This window comes from Tripterygium wilfordii, chromosome 1 (assembly GCF_013401445.1).
Source record: "Tripterygium wilfordii isolate XIE 37 chromosome 1, ASM1340144v1, whole genome shotgun sequence".
Lineage (NCBI taxonomy): Eukaryota > Viridiplantae > Streptophyta > Magnoliopsida > Celastrales > Celastraceae > Tripterygium > Tripterygium wilfordii.
The window spans coordinates 5,471,058-5,488,056 of record NC_052232.1 but is presented as its reverse complement, the minus strand read 5'-3'; the positions used below and the strand labels follow the sequence as shown (position 1 = coordinate 5,488,056).

General features: G+C 34.9%; 1 pseudogene; it reads left to right on the top strand.

The window, feature by feature from the left end:
- The first annotated feature begins 10,360 nt into the window (after nt 1–10,360).
- LOC119995880 lies at nt 10,361–13,445 on the top strand (annotated as a pseudogene).
- The last annotated feature ends 3,554 nt before the right edge of the window (nt 13,446–16,999 follow it).

Below are 16,999 nucleotides of genomic sequence, written 5' to 3'. Positions count from 1 at the left end.
TGAAACTAATAAATTAAGCGTGCTCAGATAGTTAAGATCGAGGACTGACTATATCTATATGTATGATTGGATAACGCATACACTCTGCTGCATTTCATTTTACTTTTCAAGCATTCTTTGTTATTGTTATTTGTTGTGACTATTCTCTGAAGAAAAGTTAGTCCTTATTTTGACTATTCTATAGAAAGAAACTTCTTATGAAACTTGGAAGTCCTAATTATGACTATTCTGTAGAAAGAAACTTCTACTTTTGTTTGTAATCTTGTGAAAATTGACATGATGCAAATTAATATTGAAATCACAACAATACTAATTCACTAAGATTAAAACTGAAAAACAAAGATAATAATATGAAAATCACTCTCAAGAATAAGGACTCACTCCTAGGAATCTCTTCTAATACAAAGAACTTTCTTTCATATCGAAACATAATACCCTAACAATAAAACAATGGAAGACTTAAATAGTAATGTAAAGATGCTTGTTCCAATTAAAGTAATAAATCTCGTAGTAACTACATGGCTATTATAATTGCTAGACTTTAGCAACTAATAATTCCCTCATTAATGCAGTTGACTTGCAATGAACATTTGTTGATCCTCCTTTCATTGTGCTTGATATTCGGCACCATTATGGCATTCAAAAACATTACGTGTGAATGTTGGTTGTAGGAGGTTGGCTTGATCTTGTAATCTTCTATTGCATCATTACATGTCTATTTTGTAATCGTAATATTCTTACTTCTTTTTGGCAGGAAACCTCTGACATGAAGCCTATATTGTTGCCTAATGTCAAGCCGGCCCAATTTCACAATATGATGCTGATGATGTTTCATAATGTCACTTCAGCTCAGTTTCATAATGTGCCTCCAACAAATTTGCATGGGAATCGACTGCCTCTTTAGAAACTTCTTTTGAAACTTCTGGACGAATTTATGAAAATGGGAACTTCATTTTCATCATACCTATAGATATAGTTGTCACCAAGTCCTATGAAACTTCAAGACCGCTGGCTGGTGGGGGTATGGTTCTAGCGGATAACAATCACTGTCTTTTCCTTTGAATAAAGCATAGCTGATTAACTAATAGACAATAAATATTTAGTGCTGACTAACAATAGATTTATGAATTGTAACCAATTTGAAAAATATTTATTTCTCTATTTGTTGTAAAAGAAATAACTAATATATCCATAATAACCTTGATTTCAACTTAAAGAACTTAAAATATATAATACTAGAAGTATAGCCGTGCATTGCACGGATCTTGAATTAAAACTAAAGTTTAATTATATTTCCATGTTAAATGACCCAACTTTTTTTAACCCAAGTTGTCCCAAGTCTAGGTGGCATTGTTGTATAGACATGATGACATGGAATAGATGTTGACATGACACATTTTGAAAATCAAATTTCCTTATTCTTTTTCCCTCTTCTCTTTTGTTCAAAATTTGAAAATTAAACATCCCTTTTTTATCTCCCACTTCTCTCTTTTTCTCTCCACTTTCATGATTTCATCATCTCTCATTAACTACAAATAGACAAGTAAATCATTTATATTACATGCGATTGCACTGTTTTTTTTTTTTCATACGGACATGCAATTGCATTTTTTTTTTGAACACAAACATGCGATTGCACTGTTTTTTGTCAAACAGACCTGCGATTACATTGTTTTGAATGAATGATATTACATTATTTTTTTGCATATAGGCATGCAATCACATTTTTTTTGCCAAACATACCCGTAATTACATTGTTTTCAAAATAATGTAATTTTCAGAATAGACAAACATAAGCTGCAGAAAAATAGTCCAAAAACCAGTTAAGAATAATAAGATAGATACATTGTTTCAGAAGTAATGTAATTTGTAAATAGTCCAAATGGTTGTAAACACAATGTTACACTGTTTTCAATACAATGTAACTTCCAAATATGCAATAAAAGGAGAAAAAAATTACATTGTTGCCGACAAATTACATTGTTTCTAAAACAATGTAATTTGCTCAGGTCGTCAGAATCCGACAGCTACTTGGCAGGAAAATGGATGGGTAAGGTGCGCCTCGATGCCTGAAGTCTAAATATGAGGTTGGTTGTCGGAGACGTCGCCGGAGGTGGCCGGATCGATTCATTTTGTGTCGTGGTGTCCTCCTCCTTTAGGTACTTTTTTTCCTACGAAACGAGCTACGATAGGTGATGTGATGGGTCAGAAAATGATGGTGATGGTGGTGGTGGAGCGCTTTCGTTCGGTGGGTCAATGGCTCCGATCGGTGGTCGGACGATGATGCTACAGTGGTGGTGTGGTTGTCGTGAGAGGGAGAAAAGGAGAGAGAAAGAGGGTCGGGAGAGAGAGAAAAGGAGAGAGATGGTGTTTATATAGAGAAAAATTATTAAGGTGAAATCATTGTTTATATATCGAAAGGTCCAAAGATAAATTTGTAATATTATCATTGTAAGTCGTTAAAATACCTATAGTTGAGAATAATGAGTTTTGGAATAGCATTAAAAGTTGGTTAGCCTTCAATTTTGAAATGAAAAATATGGTTGAAGCAGCATATATAATCTTGGAGTTTAGATTTCAAGAAATCTTTCATAGAAATTATTGTCTCTTTCATATGCGATGTATATCAAGAAAATTCTTGAACGATTCCATATATAAGATTATAAACCCATAGACACCCACATTGCTAAAGGCGAAGGATTAAGCCATCGATTGTGTTTAAAGACTCAAATAGGTGATGAGAGTTCTATATGGTAGTGTAGCTGGAGTACAATATATGCAATAATTTGTACAAGGCTTGATATTTATTTTTCTGTTAGAATGGTAAGTAGATACAATTCTAATCCAAGGCAAGCACACTGACATGGCACTGCCACATCGGTGCCAACTAGAAAGAGATTGAGAGATGGAAGAGAGAGGAAGAAAGAGGAAGAGAAAAAGAGTGAGGGTGAGGGGACGATAGGATTTAGCACAAGAGAGTGAAGTTCTTGAATTTTAAAATTTTACACCTTGGCAAAGGACATGGCACTACCACATGGCCGGCAAACCAGACATGGATTGTTTGCGCTACCATAAATTTGAATTCTTTGTCATTTTGATTAAATAAACCAACAGATAGATTCGTGTAATCTATATATAATAGTTAAAAGTTGAAATGTTCATATATTATACATTGCACGTGGCGGTAAGCAATAAGAAATAAAAAATAATTGTTTTTGATAATTGTATTTGGACTCCATAAATTAACATATATATATATAGGAATTCTGTTATAGCGTCATAAAATGAGGTCTTAAAATGAGATCCTAACTTTTAGAATTCATTTTTAGGGTTCAAAAAAAAAACTTGAAAAAAAATATATTTGTATTTTGATCGATCTTACGAACCTAACGATATTTTTTTGTTCGAAACAAAAATCAAATGCAACCTGAAATGTATATGAAAGGTCTTTTGTTTTATATCTAACGATCTAGAATTATCATGCACTTTTGATGTTGAGTTTGATTTTTGCTTTGAATAAAAAAATATCATTGGGTTCGTACGACCAATCAAAATACAAATATATTTTTTTTTCAAATTTTATAAAAATATTTTGGACCAATATATTGCAGGTGAGTTTATCTACACTGCATTTAGTTTATCAGCATTGCATGTAGTTTATCTGCATTGCATATAGTTTATCTATACTGTATATAGTTTATCTACACATCATGTAGTTTATCTACACTGCATTTAGTTTTTCTGAACTAAATGTAGTTTATCTGCACTACATCTAGTTTATCTGCATCGTATATAAGTTATTTGCAATACATAAAAATTATTTATCTGTAGAGCATATAATTCATCTGCATAGTATATAATTTATCTACATTGCATAAAAATTATTTATCTGTGCTGCATATCGTTTATCTGCACAGTATTTAGTTTATCTGCACTGCATCTAGTTTATCTGCACTGCATCTAGTTTATATTCAGTGCATAAAAACTATTTATCTGCAGAGAATATAATTTATCCGCAAAAAATTTTATTTGCACACCATTAAACCACTAAGTTTACATCACCTACTCAAACCTTATAAGTTTACACTAAAATTTTCTAAGTTTACATCAAAGTTTAATGAGTAGCCCAAAATACCCTTTACTTGGAAAATATGAAATATGAATTCCTTCGTATAAGTTGTTGTCTTCAATTTTGCAAGGCATTCCTTCTTCACATCCAAATTCAACCCATGTAATTGAGACTTTGATGTACTTAAAGACGAAGTCTTCTTCCCCAAGTGATCCTCCCAATAATCGACACTAGTGAGGCAGATTCAAACCTCTCAACATGAATGAATTAACCCAATTGGATCTTATCACTTGATATTGATTTTGCTGAGCTTGATTTGTATTTTTTTTGAATTGGGTAATTGACATAATTAGCGAACCAGGTCCCCTTTTTGTTTTAAAAAAGGGTACAATCATGTGGTTTTTTGTTACAAAAATCGAGATGGTGTTGTTGATTATTGAGACCAAAATTGGGATGTTTGTGTTGATTTATTTTCATTTAAGGACATATTAGACATTTTATATAGGGATATAAATGTAAATAAAAAAAATTATAAAAGTGGTGTAAACTTGTTTTGCAGTGTGTAAATAAAATTTCTCTTTATCTGCATAGTATATAATTTATCTACACTGTCTAGAAATAAAAATTATTTATCTGCATTCATATCTATGGGTCTGTTTGATAGACAATAGTGACAGTAGCATATATTGTAGCATATATTACGGATAATAAATGGTAGTATATATGATTCCTGAAATGCTGATAGGTGTTTGATGTTACTTTTGCTAGTAGTATAAATGGTGCTAAAATTGTTGTGTAAATTACGTCCAAGGGTATTATGCATTTAAGTTGTTAAGGATTTAAATAAATAGCAAAAGTAAATTGTAAATAATTTATAAAGCTAATTATAGCATTATACAATAAATAAAAAAAATTTAAAATAAAATTATATATTATTTAATACGTAAATGTTATAAAATAAATTAATACAAAATCAAAAAGTGGGGATGAGAAATATGAGAGAGAGTACTGCGCGACAGAGAGAATGGTGAGGGACAAATTCATCCAGGTAAGTATAAACGAGGGTATTTACGTAATATAATGTCAAAAGTGTCTCAAAATGGTCTCATATAAGACAATTTCGAAAATGACCATAAATTATTATAAAAGTGTCTTGGTTTTCTAGTCAAAGGATTGCTTATTGATTGACAAAAGCCATATACTGTTAAAAGATATTAAATGGTTGCTTAAATTGTACACCAAACGAGTTGAACGTTTATCTACACAACATGTGGTTTATGTACACTTTATATTGTTGAATAGAGTCAAAGATTTACCCAAGATTTACTTTATTGATTGAAGACTTTATTGACAAACTCAATATTGATTGAAGACTTTCCTTAATTGAAGATTCGGCAATCAATATTGATTTGTCTAAGTTCATAATTGATGCCTCAATTGTTGACTTTGATAGTGACTTTGATAGAGATTGTAATTACGTAGATCATTGATTGTAAACCAATGTAATAGCTATATAGGTGTTTCCCACTTCAATAAAAGATATTGATTGCAAAATTAAGTTGGTATTTGTCGGTTATCATCCTTCACAAAAGGGTTACCGTTGTTTTCATCCTCCTACAAGTAAGTTCTATGTTACTATGGATGTCACCTTTTCTGAACATGAAATGTTTTTTTCTTCACCCAATTCCACGCTTCCGGGCCCGAGTGGTGATACTGTTGTTGAAGCTCCAAATTGGATGGAGTTGTTTCCTGATCCACTGTGTGTTGCCGATACTGTTGCTGAAGCTCCCTCTCTCTCATCTTCGCTAGTACCCACTCCCGATACTCCTCGTACAGATCCTCCTGAGGTAAGCATTGAGTCTGATGTTAATACTAACAATATTTGTGATAATACTTGTGTCTCGATTGAAACTGACAGATACGTACTCCCACCAAGAAGTACTCGTGGTGTTCCACCAGATAGATTTTCACCAGACGTTGTGCGAAAAGTGAAATATCCTATTGCTCAGTATGCATCCACTCACCGACTGTCAAAGGAATGCCGAAGCTTTGTCAGTAATATGACTATCATAGATATTCCTACTAAAGTGCAAGAGGCGTTGTTGGATCCAAAATGGGCAACTGCAATGACTGAGGAGATGACAGCACTTGAGAAAAATCAAACTTGGGAATTGGTGGAGTTGCCGAAAGGAAAAAAAGCTGTTGGTTGTAGGTGGGTGTACACCGTCAAGTGCAAGCCTGATGGTTCGGTTGATAGGTATAAAGCTAGGCTTGTGGCTAAAGGATTCACCCAGACGTATGGGGTTGATTATCAGGAAACGTTTGCTCCTGTTGCAAAAATTAATACGGTTCGAGTCCTAATATCCCTAGCTGCAAATTTTGATTGGCCTCTACAACAATATGATGTAAAAAATGCTTTTTTACATGGTGAGCTACAAGAAGAAGTTTATATGTCTCTGCCCCCAGGATATGAAGCTCCAGGTGATCAAAGTGTCGTGTGTAAACTGAAGAAAGCCTTATACGGGTTGAAACAATCTCCTCGAGCTTGGTTTGGTCGATTCCGACTTGCTATGAGAAGATTCGGCTATAAGCAAAGTAATGCAGATCACACTTTATTTTTGAAAAGAGTTGGTGATAAATTAACGGCTCTCATTATTTATGTTGACGACATGGTAGTGACAGGCAATGATTCTGAAGAAATGCGTAAACTGAGAGACTATTTGTCAACTGAATTTGATATGAAGGATTTGGGAGGATTAAAATATTTTTTGGGCATTGAAGTTGTTCGTTCTGAGCAAGGCATATTTTTGTCCCAACGAAAGTATGTGCTTGACTTATTAACAGAAACTGGTATGCTTGGATGTCAGCCAATTGGATCTCCTATGGAACAAAATCATGGATTGGAAGAGTCTTCGAATCAAACTTCAATAGACAAATTACGATATCAAAGGTTAGTTGGGCGTTTAATCTATTTGTCTCATACGAGGCCAGATATTGCATATGCGGTCAGTGTTGTGAGTAGATTTATGCACAATCCTGGTAAACAACATATGGATGCAGTTATTAGAATTCTGAGATATTTAAAATCTGCACCGGGAAAAGGCTTACTCTTTTCTAAGAATGGGCATGCAGACGTATGGGGCTATACCGACTCAGATTGGGCAGGTAAAGGAGACCGAAGAAGATCAACCACTGGGTATTTAACTTTTGTTGGAGGAAATCTGGTTACTTGGAGAAGTAAAAAGCAAAAAGTTGTCTCATTGTCTAGTGCAGAAGCCGAATACAGAGCAATGGTGAAAGGTATTTGTGAGTTGTTATGGCTCAAACGGCTTATGGGGGAGCTGAGTTTGTCCATTAAAAGACCAATGAAATTGTATTGTGATAATCAGTCAGCAATTAAAATTGTTGAGAACCCAGTGCAACATGATCGGACTAAACATGTGGAAATTGATAGGAATTTCGTGTATGAAAAGCTAGAAGAAAAAATAATTGAAGTTCCGTATATGAAGACCGAAGATCAGTTGGCTGATGTGTTAACCAAGGGAGTGTCAAATTCAGTGTTTGCTGATTCACTTGTCAAGCTGGGCATGTACGATGTCTATGCACCACCTTGATGGGGAGTGTTGAATAGAGTCAAAGATTTACCCAAGATTTACTTTATTGATTGAAGACTTTATTGACAAACTCAATATTGATTGAAGACTTTCCTTAATTGAAGATTCGGCAATCAATATTGATTTGTCTAAGTTCATAATTGATGCCTCAATTGTTGACTTTGATAGTGACTTTGATAGAGATTGTAATTACGTAGATCATTGATTGTAAACCAATGTAATAGCTATATAGGTGTTTCCCACTTCAATAAAAGATATTGATTGCAAAATTAAGTTATATAGCACTGCATAAGACTATTTTTCCACATAGCATATAATTTATTTGTAGTGCATAAAATTGTTTCTTTACAGAGCATATAATTTATCACTAAGACAAGAATAAAAAGAAGAAGGAAAGAATAGAGTGGAGAGGGCGCTAGCTATCGAGGTTAAGGGTAATTTGATCAACAAAAAAGATTTTTTAAATAATGTCTTTAACGGAATAAATTTTATCTACTTATGAATTTTATGAGTTGAAAAAACTTGAACCTATTGAAATAAAAGTTTGATTTGAGAGATCTATTGCTAAATAACCCTTTAATTAATTTAATGAATTTACGTTTTAAAGGTGGGACAATATTCATTAGGTTGCAAAGCTCTATGCAAGTGAAGAATCACAAATAGTGTATTTGCTTGCTTTGATACGTAGGGAAAAAATAAACCTATGATTTGACGATTTTGTTACTCCTTTCATTCTTTTATGAATTAATTGCGTGTCTTCGTAATTGTCTAGAACAATTGTTTGGGGGTTCTTATATGTTTCTTATCGTTTTCGCAGGTTTGATATTTCTATGATTCGACGGCTTATCCCATCAAGATTTCGTGCTTTTACTCCAATTGTCGAAGATGAGTAGTACAACTTATTCCAGAAGCGTCGTCTAGGTAAGCTTGAATAAGGTTTTCAACCCTTATCTCTGTGATGAAATTTTCTCCTCCTCAGCTCCATACAGTATCATGCCATTTCTTTTTCCTTCAAAGACTCTTAGAATTAACTAGGCAGATTTTGATGAATCAATAGGAGATGGTTGCTACTTGGAATGTGAAAATGATGTGTTCAATAGACAAGGACCTTTCATGTGGCTCGCTAGGATGTCTTACTATTGGCATGGCTAGCCATGGTGCAATTGGAGTGGGCACCCAATAGGGGTCAAACCACCCCAAAGAGGGGTTCTCAAATGTCATGGCAGTTGAGATACACTTGGAAAAAGAATGAAAAACACAAGGAATTCTCCGAATCTCTGGTATCTCTTTCTCAAGAATACATTCTACTTCGTGGAAATCGAAGTATGTTTTTAGCATATGTCTTAGTCCAAGAATATTATGATCTTGGCCATGGAAATTCGTTTTCCATGATAATGTGCATGTGTTGTCATCATTCACTTACAAAATCGAACCCTTCTTTGAGAAAGACGACTGACATACTCAATTGATAAGTACAAAGGGAACAATTTATTTTTGTCGAAACATTGAAAAATTTTGGTGTTTGAATAAAAAAAATTTCCATTAAAAAAAAAGAAATATTGGAAAGTTAGAACTTTGACCTTCGTTATTAATCTTTTTTTGTAATACCTCTATTTTCAAGAACAACAGGCTATATCCGCAAGAATGAAACTTTTTGTTGATAGGTAAACTAATATATTTCTTGACGCAAATAAGGCTGGTTCTCTTAGGATTTTCTAAAGAACTGTCATATGTACCACAAATGTTTTTTCCCATTACATATTGTAGGTTGAGGAACTTCGTGGTTTCTTCTCATCAACTAATGGCTCAGTTCCTACTTATCTCGAGTACTATCCAGTAAAAAAATTCTCTAAACATTGTCTATTAAAAAAAATAAAAATTGGTGTTACATTCCTGTTATAAACTACCCGTGCTTTATGAGCACAAAATATTTTTTATGAAAATTATAAACACTGGACTTCAAAATTTTATAGGCATAGTTATTGTGTCTGTATGTTGTAAAATTATCAGTCAAGTACGGAAGGCTGGGAATGTAATAATAAATTGAGGGTTAAATTTTTTAATTTTTTTTATAGATATTTATTTTTTTGTGGAATGAATCCAACGATATATTTTTTTTCGAAGCAAAAATCATATCAACCATGAAAAATATGTAATAATTTTAGATCATTGGACAGAAACTCAAAACATTCGATATTTCGATAGCAATAAATTTGATTTTTATTTCACAAAAAAAAATATCATTAGTTTTGGTAGATTGAATACTATACATTTATGGTTTTTAAAAATAAAATAAAAAATTTTTGTGCTCCAAAGGAGCAACAATGGGGCCTCCTAATCCGCTCATAACGCGGACATTCAAGTAGTTTTTTTTATAATAATTGAATCACACCTCTATTAAATTTATTGATTAATATATGTCAGTTGACCTGTGCTTATTGAAAGGTCAATAGACACATTGTAACGTGTTATATTACAATTTAGTCTATCAGATTAAAAAAAAAAGGTCAGTCAAAAATTTATTGCAACTCTGACTCAGCAATCAATGGTTGAGCTGTTCTTTAATCAAAAGTCAGTAGTGAAATTGTCAGCGATCTTGAAGTTTCATGAGAAGTTTCTTTCTGTATAATTACGACTACTTTTCTTCATAGAATGGTCGTGAGGTATATTTATTTGATTCACATACCTCTCGAGATCATGAAGAGTCAAGTTCATTTTGTGATTCCAATTATCTTGCTACTATGGCTAACCAGAACATGGACAGCAATATCCGCATCGGTCGCAATGCCTGGATGCCAAGAGAGATGTGAACATGGTCTTAGTCCCTATCCATTCGGAATCGGATTTGGATTATGTTGGATTGTGTGAGGTTTGCCTAGGTTTATGGTTATTTGCATGTTATCTGTTAATCTAGTCAACTTAAGGATAATTTGTTTTGACTTTGTTCTTGTATTATTTTATATGTTGTTTCTGGTGGAACACGTGTGTATTATTCTAGGAGGTTCTATGTCTTTCGTATGTGGTAGTTGAAGTTCTGTGTATTAGTACTTGCATCAGACTTACGAAGTAGAAAGTTTGTTGTTGGAAGTATCTGGTTTTGTCTGTCCTGCTTAGATTATCTCTTTGATATTTGTTGTCCTGTGTTCTGTTAGATACAAGTCAAGCTAGAAGCTTGGTACTTGCTGTGTATCTGGAGTTCTACTGGTAGTGTTCTTCAGGTGTATTTCTTGTGTGTATGTCCAAGATCCATCCAGAAGCTGTAGTTGGTGATCTTGCTGTGTCTACAGATTCCGATTCCGAGGCAATTGTTCCATGGGTGAGGGATTTGAGGTTATATGTAACGCCTCATTTAATCCTCCAAAACCTTTCATAAGGATCATCAACATGGAACTTGTACATGTGTCAACAAAACGTACAGTATTTCAAGTCATGAGTCCAGTGATATCATCAAATTGTCACGACACATCATCATCATCATCATTAGGTTTCTCGGGGATTGTTGACCTTTCGAAGAGCCCGTTTGTGTTCTCCAGGGCGTACAATAGATTCACAGCTATAGGTTGTGACAACTTTGCCACCATTTCCGGCCAGTATGGTACAACAGTTGGTGGGTGCATGTCATTTTGTGACGCCACACCAAATGTTACTGGCTGCTATGGACTCAATTGTTGCCAAACTACGATTCGTCCTATTTTTTGAACATGTCGATGACTAACAGTAATTCCACCGGTGGATGCATGTCTGCATCTATGGTTGAGCAAGGTTGGTTTGATTATAAATTTATAGAATCTTATGAGGAGGTGAGCCAAATGGAGCATGTTCCTGCAGCGCTAGTGTGAGGGAGAAGCTTCGGATCTTGTCGTTTGAGGAAAAGTTATGATATCTTCTGTGACAGATTTAGTACGTGTTGGGGATCGCTTACTCATGATTCCTTGTGTGTATGCAGAATGGACAGATTGTCTGAAATTCCTCGATAATGTTTTGGTACTTTTATAGTAGTGTAGCAGTGACACATTTTTGTGGATAGACAGACGACTACGTTTGTGATTTTTATTGCAACAACAGTCCTGGAGTTGGAAGCCAGAATTGTACTTGTCCTGCAGGCTACGAAAATAGGTATGGAGACGGATGCTACCCCATTACAGAACCAGCGACAAAAAAGTTTCCTCTTGCTATACTAATAGGTAATCGAATCTTTCTTATTGCCTTCTTCTTTCGCATATACCCCTAGACACAAATATTGCAATTTCATTCTTATTTCAAGGTTTTCTATTTGGTCGCTATCTGCAAACCTAACCATTAATTTTCCGTTTATCAGGATATTTCGCAGGGTTTGGGATGGTATTTCTACTTATAGGTTCATGGTGGATGTACAAAGTAGTGAAAGGAAGACAGAATATAAAACTGAAGGAGAAGTACTTCAAAAGAAATGGTGGTTTATTGATGCAACAACAATTATCTTCAAGTGAAAGTAATATTGAAAAAGCCAAATTTTTTACTTCGAAAGAGTTGGAAAAGGACATCGATAACTATAACGAGAACCGGATTCTTGGTCAAGGAGGGCAAGGAACAGTTTACAAAGGAATGTTAATAGATGGAAGAATTGTGGCGATTAAGAAGTCGAAAATACTAGACGAAGATAAACTCGAGCAATTCATCAATGAGGTAATTATTTTATCACAGATCAATCATGGAAATGTGGTTAAATTACTCGGATGTTGTTTGGAGACAGCGGTTCCGCTGCAAATTTACGAGTTCATCCCTAACAGAACACTATTCCAATTACTACATCACCAAACTGAGGAGGAGTTTCTTCTTACATGGGAAATGCGCTTGCAAATTGCTGTAGAAGTTGCAAGTGCATTATCTTACTTGCATTCATCAGCTTCGATTCCCATTCATCATCGCGACATCAAGTCTTCGAATATACTTCTGAACGATAAATATAGAGGCAAAGTTTCTGATTTTGGGACTTCAAGATCTGTAGCAGTTGATCAAACTCACTTGACAACTCGGGTATTGGGAACGTTTGGATACTTTGACCCGCAATATTTCCAATCGAGCCAGTTTATTGATAAGAGCGATGTTTATAGCTTTAGAGTAGTACTTGTTGAGCTCCTAACTGGAAAGAAACCGATCTCTTCCTCCCAATCTGACGACGAGAGAAGTTTAGCCACACATTTCTTGTTTTTAATGCATGAAAATCATTTGTTTGAAATCATTGATGCTCGAATAGAGAAGGAGACCAAGAAAGAGAGATGATGACAATGGCTAATCTTGCTAGAAGATGCCTGAACTTTAACGGAAAGAGAAGACCAACAATGAGAGAAGTAACCATTGAATTAGAAGGGATAAGGGGGTCACAAGGAGCTGCATTCTCTTATGTAATTGATCAAAGCTATGAAGAGGTTGACTATAGTGAAATGACTAGGCCTTGGGATACTGCTTCATCTTCTGATACTACTTTGAAAAGCAATTCAGTGAGATTGCTATAGATATGGGTTATGGTTGTTCCACAGAGAAGTCGGAGTATACTCCAATGGTGTCTAATACATTAATCCACCTTAAATAACAGGTTTTGTTGTTTCTGTCTCTACTCCAGGAATTAAGACTAATTTGGATGGATGGCATCAAAGACTAGGTCATCCCTCCTTCAAATTGTTTTCTGATATTATCCATCATGATTCTCTTCCATGTAATGAGAAGCTATCTACTGAACCTTTGCTATGTACTTCTTGCACCTTAAATAAAATGTGCCAACAACCATTTGGTCCATCTACAATTTCGAGCACTGCTCCACTGTATATTGTGTATAGAGATGTTTGGGGCCTTGCCCCAATCCAATCTATTGATGGTTTTAGATACTATGTTATTTTTGTATATCATTATACTCGCTACACATGACTCTTTCCTTTATTCAAGTCTGAAGTTTTTGATGTCTTTTTACAGTTTCAGAAGTTGGAGAAAACACAGTTTCTGTTGCAACATAGTACTCTCTCTCCACCGATAATAGTGGAGAATTTGAGAAATTACAAGCATATCTCAGTCAAGAAGGAATCAACTGGTTCACATATCCTCCCTATACCCCGTAGCACATAGCTCTTGCTGAACTTGCACAAGCATCTCATAGAGACTACTCGCAGCTTACTTCACTCCGCTAACCTTGCCTTTTCCTTCTGGAGTTTTGCATTTCAAATAGCTGCATATTTGATCAATCGTTTCCCCATTTCCACCAGCTCCTTTATCGCCCCCTTTCAGCGTTTATTTAGCCAACCTCCGAATTACTTGAAGCTTAGAATTTTTGGTTGCCAATGTTATCCTTGACTTAGGCCCTATACCACCCATAAATTTCAACCAAGATAAACTCTCTACTTACACTACAAGAAAAATGGGAATAGATGATAGAGCATTTATGATAAAAATCGTTGTATCACAAAACAATGACAGATTTGTGATAGAAAAATGGTCTGTCAGACCATTAATGATAGATTTGTGATAGAACTTTTGTATATCGTGAATAGAAGATAGTCTTGTGATAGACGTATGATATAATTTTTGTTTATCAATAAAATATGATACATTTGATATAGAAATTATATCTATCACAATTTTTTTGATATAATTTTAATATTAACCATATTTTGACCCAAATTTTAATTAATATTTTATTAGACAAAATAAACCAAACTCTGCGTTTTGTTAGACAAAATAAGCCATATATTCATAATATTTTATTAAAAACAAAGCAAACGGTGCGTTTTGCTAACCTAATACAACTGTTGCCTGTCTAGTGTTTCTAAGTATTTGCTCAACTCTCTCGCGATTCACTCTCACAACTCGCAAGTCCTAAATTGGAAATCGAAGTCACGATTCACTCTCAACTCTCAAGACCGGCCTGAAATCCGACACCATCGACATCGTTGACACCATCGACGCCATCGAAGTAGCGACCCTCTATGCATCTCCGCATCTATTTGAAGATCGAAGCCACTGAAATTGGAAACCATCGATGGGCGACCCTCTACTCACCCGTGACAAATCTTTCATTCCTAACTCAGGTACGTGCATCCTCTTCTTTCCTTTTACTCCACTGTGCATTTTGCTTTTATTTATGATTTTTGTTGTGGGTTTTCTTCGATTCCAGATAATCCAAGCCGAGTGGACACCATTGACATAAAAGAGCCCTAGCCTCCATTGTAGACCGTTGACACCCCATAGAAGCCTTCAAGCCATATACGAACCAGCCAAGTGATTATCTTATCATTTTGTAACTGCTTATTGCCTTTTGTGTTATAAATTTACTTGCCTTTTCTCTGGTTAATTTTGAAAATATTTGATGTGGTATTTGGGCTATCCAAAAAAAGATAAAGTTTAAGGTAATAGTGGGTATCTGAATGATGTTAGGAAGGTAGTCAATTGCTTGCTCTGTTGGTTGTGTGTTTTTTTTTTCTTCTGTGAAACTGAGCTTTTGTTGGGTGGCCAAGGTCTTGATGTGACTCAAATTTTGGTTTTCTTGTTAAAGTTACTGTTATTGTCAAAAGATGTTACTCAAAATTGAATACCTTTGATCCTGCTGCCAACCCAAGAAAAAGTCCAAGACTCAATCCCAACTTGCGAACAGACGCTGCAGATGAGAAGGGAAAAAGGGGGATTGGAAGTACCAAAAAGCAACTGTTTCAGGAGAAAGTTTCATTACCTAATAGTGATGATCCAATGGCAAGGGATGAAAGATTGAAAAAGCTGGAAAGCAAGAAAGTAGTAGTGCAGCATGTACGAAACACTAGGCAGGCTTCGACGGGGCACCAGAATAATCATCCAATGCTGCAATTGTTTGCCAAGTTGTGTGAGACACACTTGCCTAAAGATGTCTGGATTCCATATCTTGTGCCAGAGGGTGTATTTGAGGCAAAAGAGATTAAAGCTCATATTGGGATGATGGAGTGCAAAGCATTGCTGATGATGCAACCATTAGGAGTCAACATTATTGAACTATACATTGCGTAAGACATTTTCATTTTCCTTTACACTTAATTGTTTTATATGATGTTGGGATACCCGTCTAAGTATGATGTTTGTGCCAACTGTTTCAGGTTGTTGTATGACTCTCTTCTCCCAAATAGGAACGGAATGACACAATTTGGATTCATATGTCCGGGCACGGTTTCACCACCTGGTGGTGTTCCAGAAGCCACTCGTAATAGCAGAATAGAGCGTTTGTGTTGGCGTCTGAAAAAGGCCAGTTCTTATTTATGCCATACAATCTCAGGTCTGAATTCAGTGTTCTTATTTCAATTTTCATTCAGTTTAGCATGTCTTTCATAACTGATGATTTATAACATAACTGTTGGTTTCTCTATTACTTGCTTACTTTCTTCTTCTTCATTTTTTCTATTTTAGTTTCCATTGGATTTTACTTGTGATTGATGTGTGAAAAAAGAAGTGTTTTATTTGGATCCTATGGGACAAGATAATCTTGATCATGATTTGGAATATATGATTAAAGCGTATGTATTCTTTCTATTTGATTGCATTCTTATTTTCGGTTTGTTTCATTATATTTCAGATACTTAACTACATGTACTTTAATATGCATATAGCTCCATGACAATGTACATAGCCGAGGTTAGTAAGAAAAGATGGAATTACAATGCTAAGATGAGATTTGTGAAGGCAAAACAAATTACCTTAAGTAAATATTGTGTGCCTATTACTTTAAGCTAAAGCATGTTATATTTCTAGCTATCATTTTCTTGTCTAACTATGAATAGATACCCACACAACCAAGAAATATCGAATGCGACTATTATGTGATGCGATACATAAAGGACATAATAGCAGACATTAGTTTGCTAACGAATGATGTAAGTTATTGATGAATGATGAATAAGATTTCATACGTTTGGTTTATACCATGTATAGCATTGTTTTATAACTTTGATAGCTTTTATGTTGTGCCTATCAGTTCAACGGAAAGACGGTGTACACTCAGGCTGAAATCGATGAGGTTCGTTTGGAGTGGGCTAATCATTGTTCCGAAATCATCAACGCATCACCAAAACGGTTAGTACAAATTTCGATACCATACATAGATGACTTGTTTAGCAAAACCTTGAGCTGCTGGTGGATTCTTGTTTGAGATAAACCTTGCTTCATTGATGTATTTAGATTATTAGACTATATATCTGAATTGAGATCACCCTTTAAAACATGCAAATGCTCTAGTTGGGTAACTAAAGTTCTTTCCTCTGTGCAGTGTTTGAGGACCTTTATGGGAATGGGAGGAACTGCTGCATTTCCTTGACTAGTAATGGTTTTC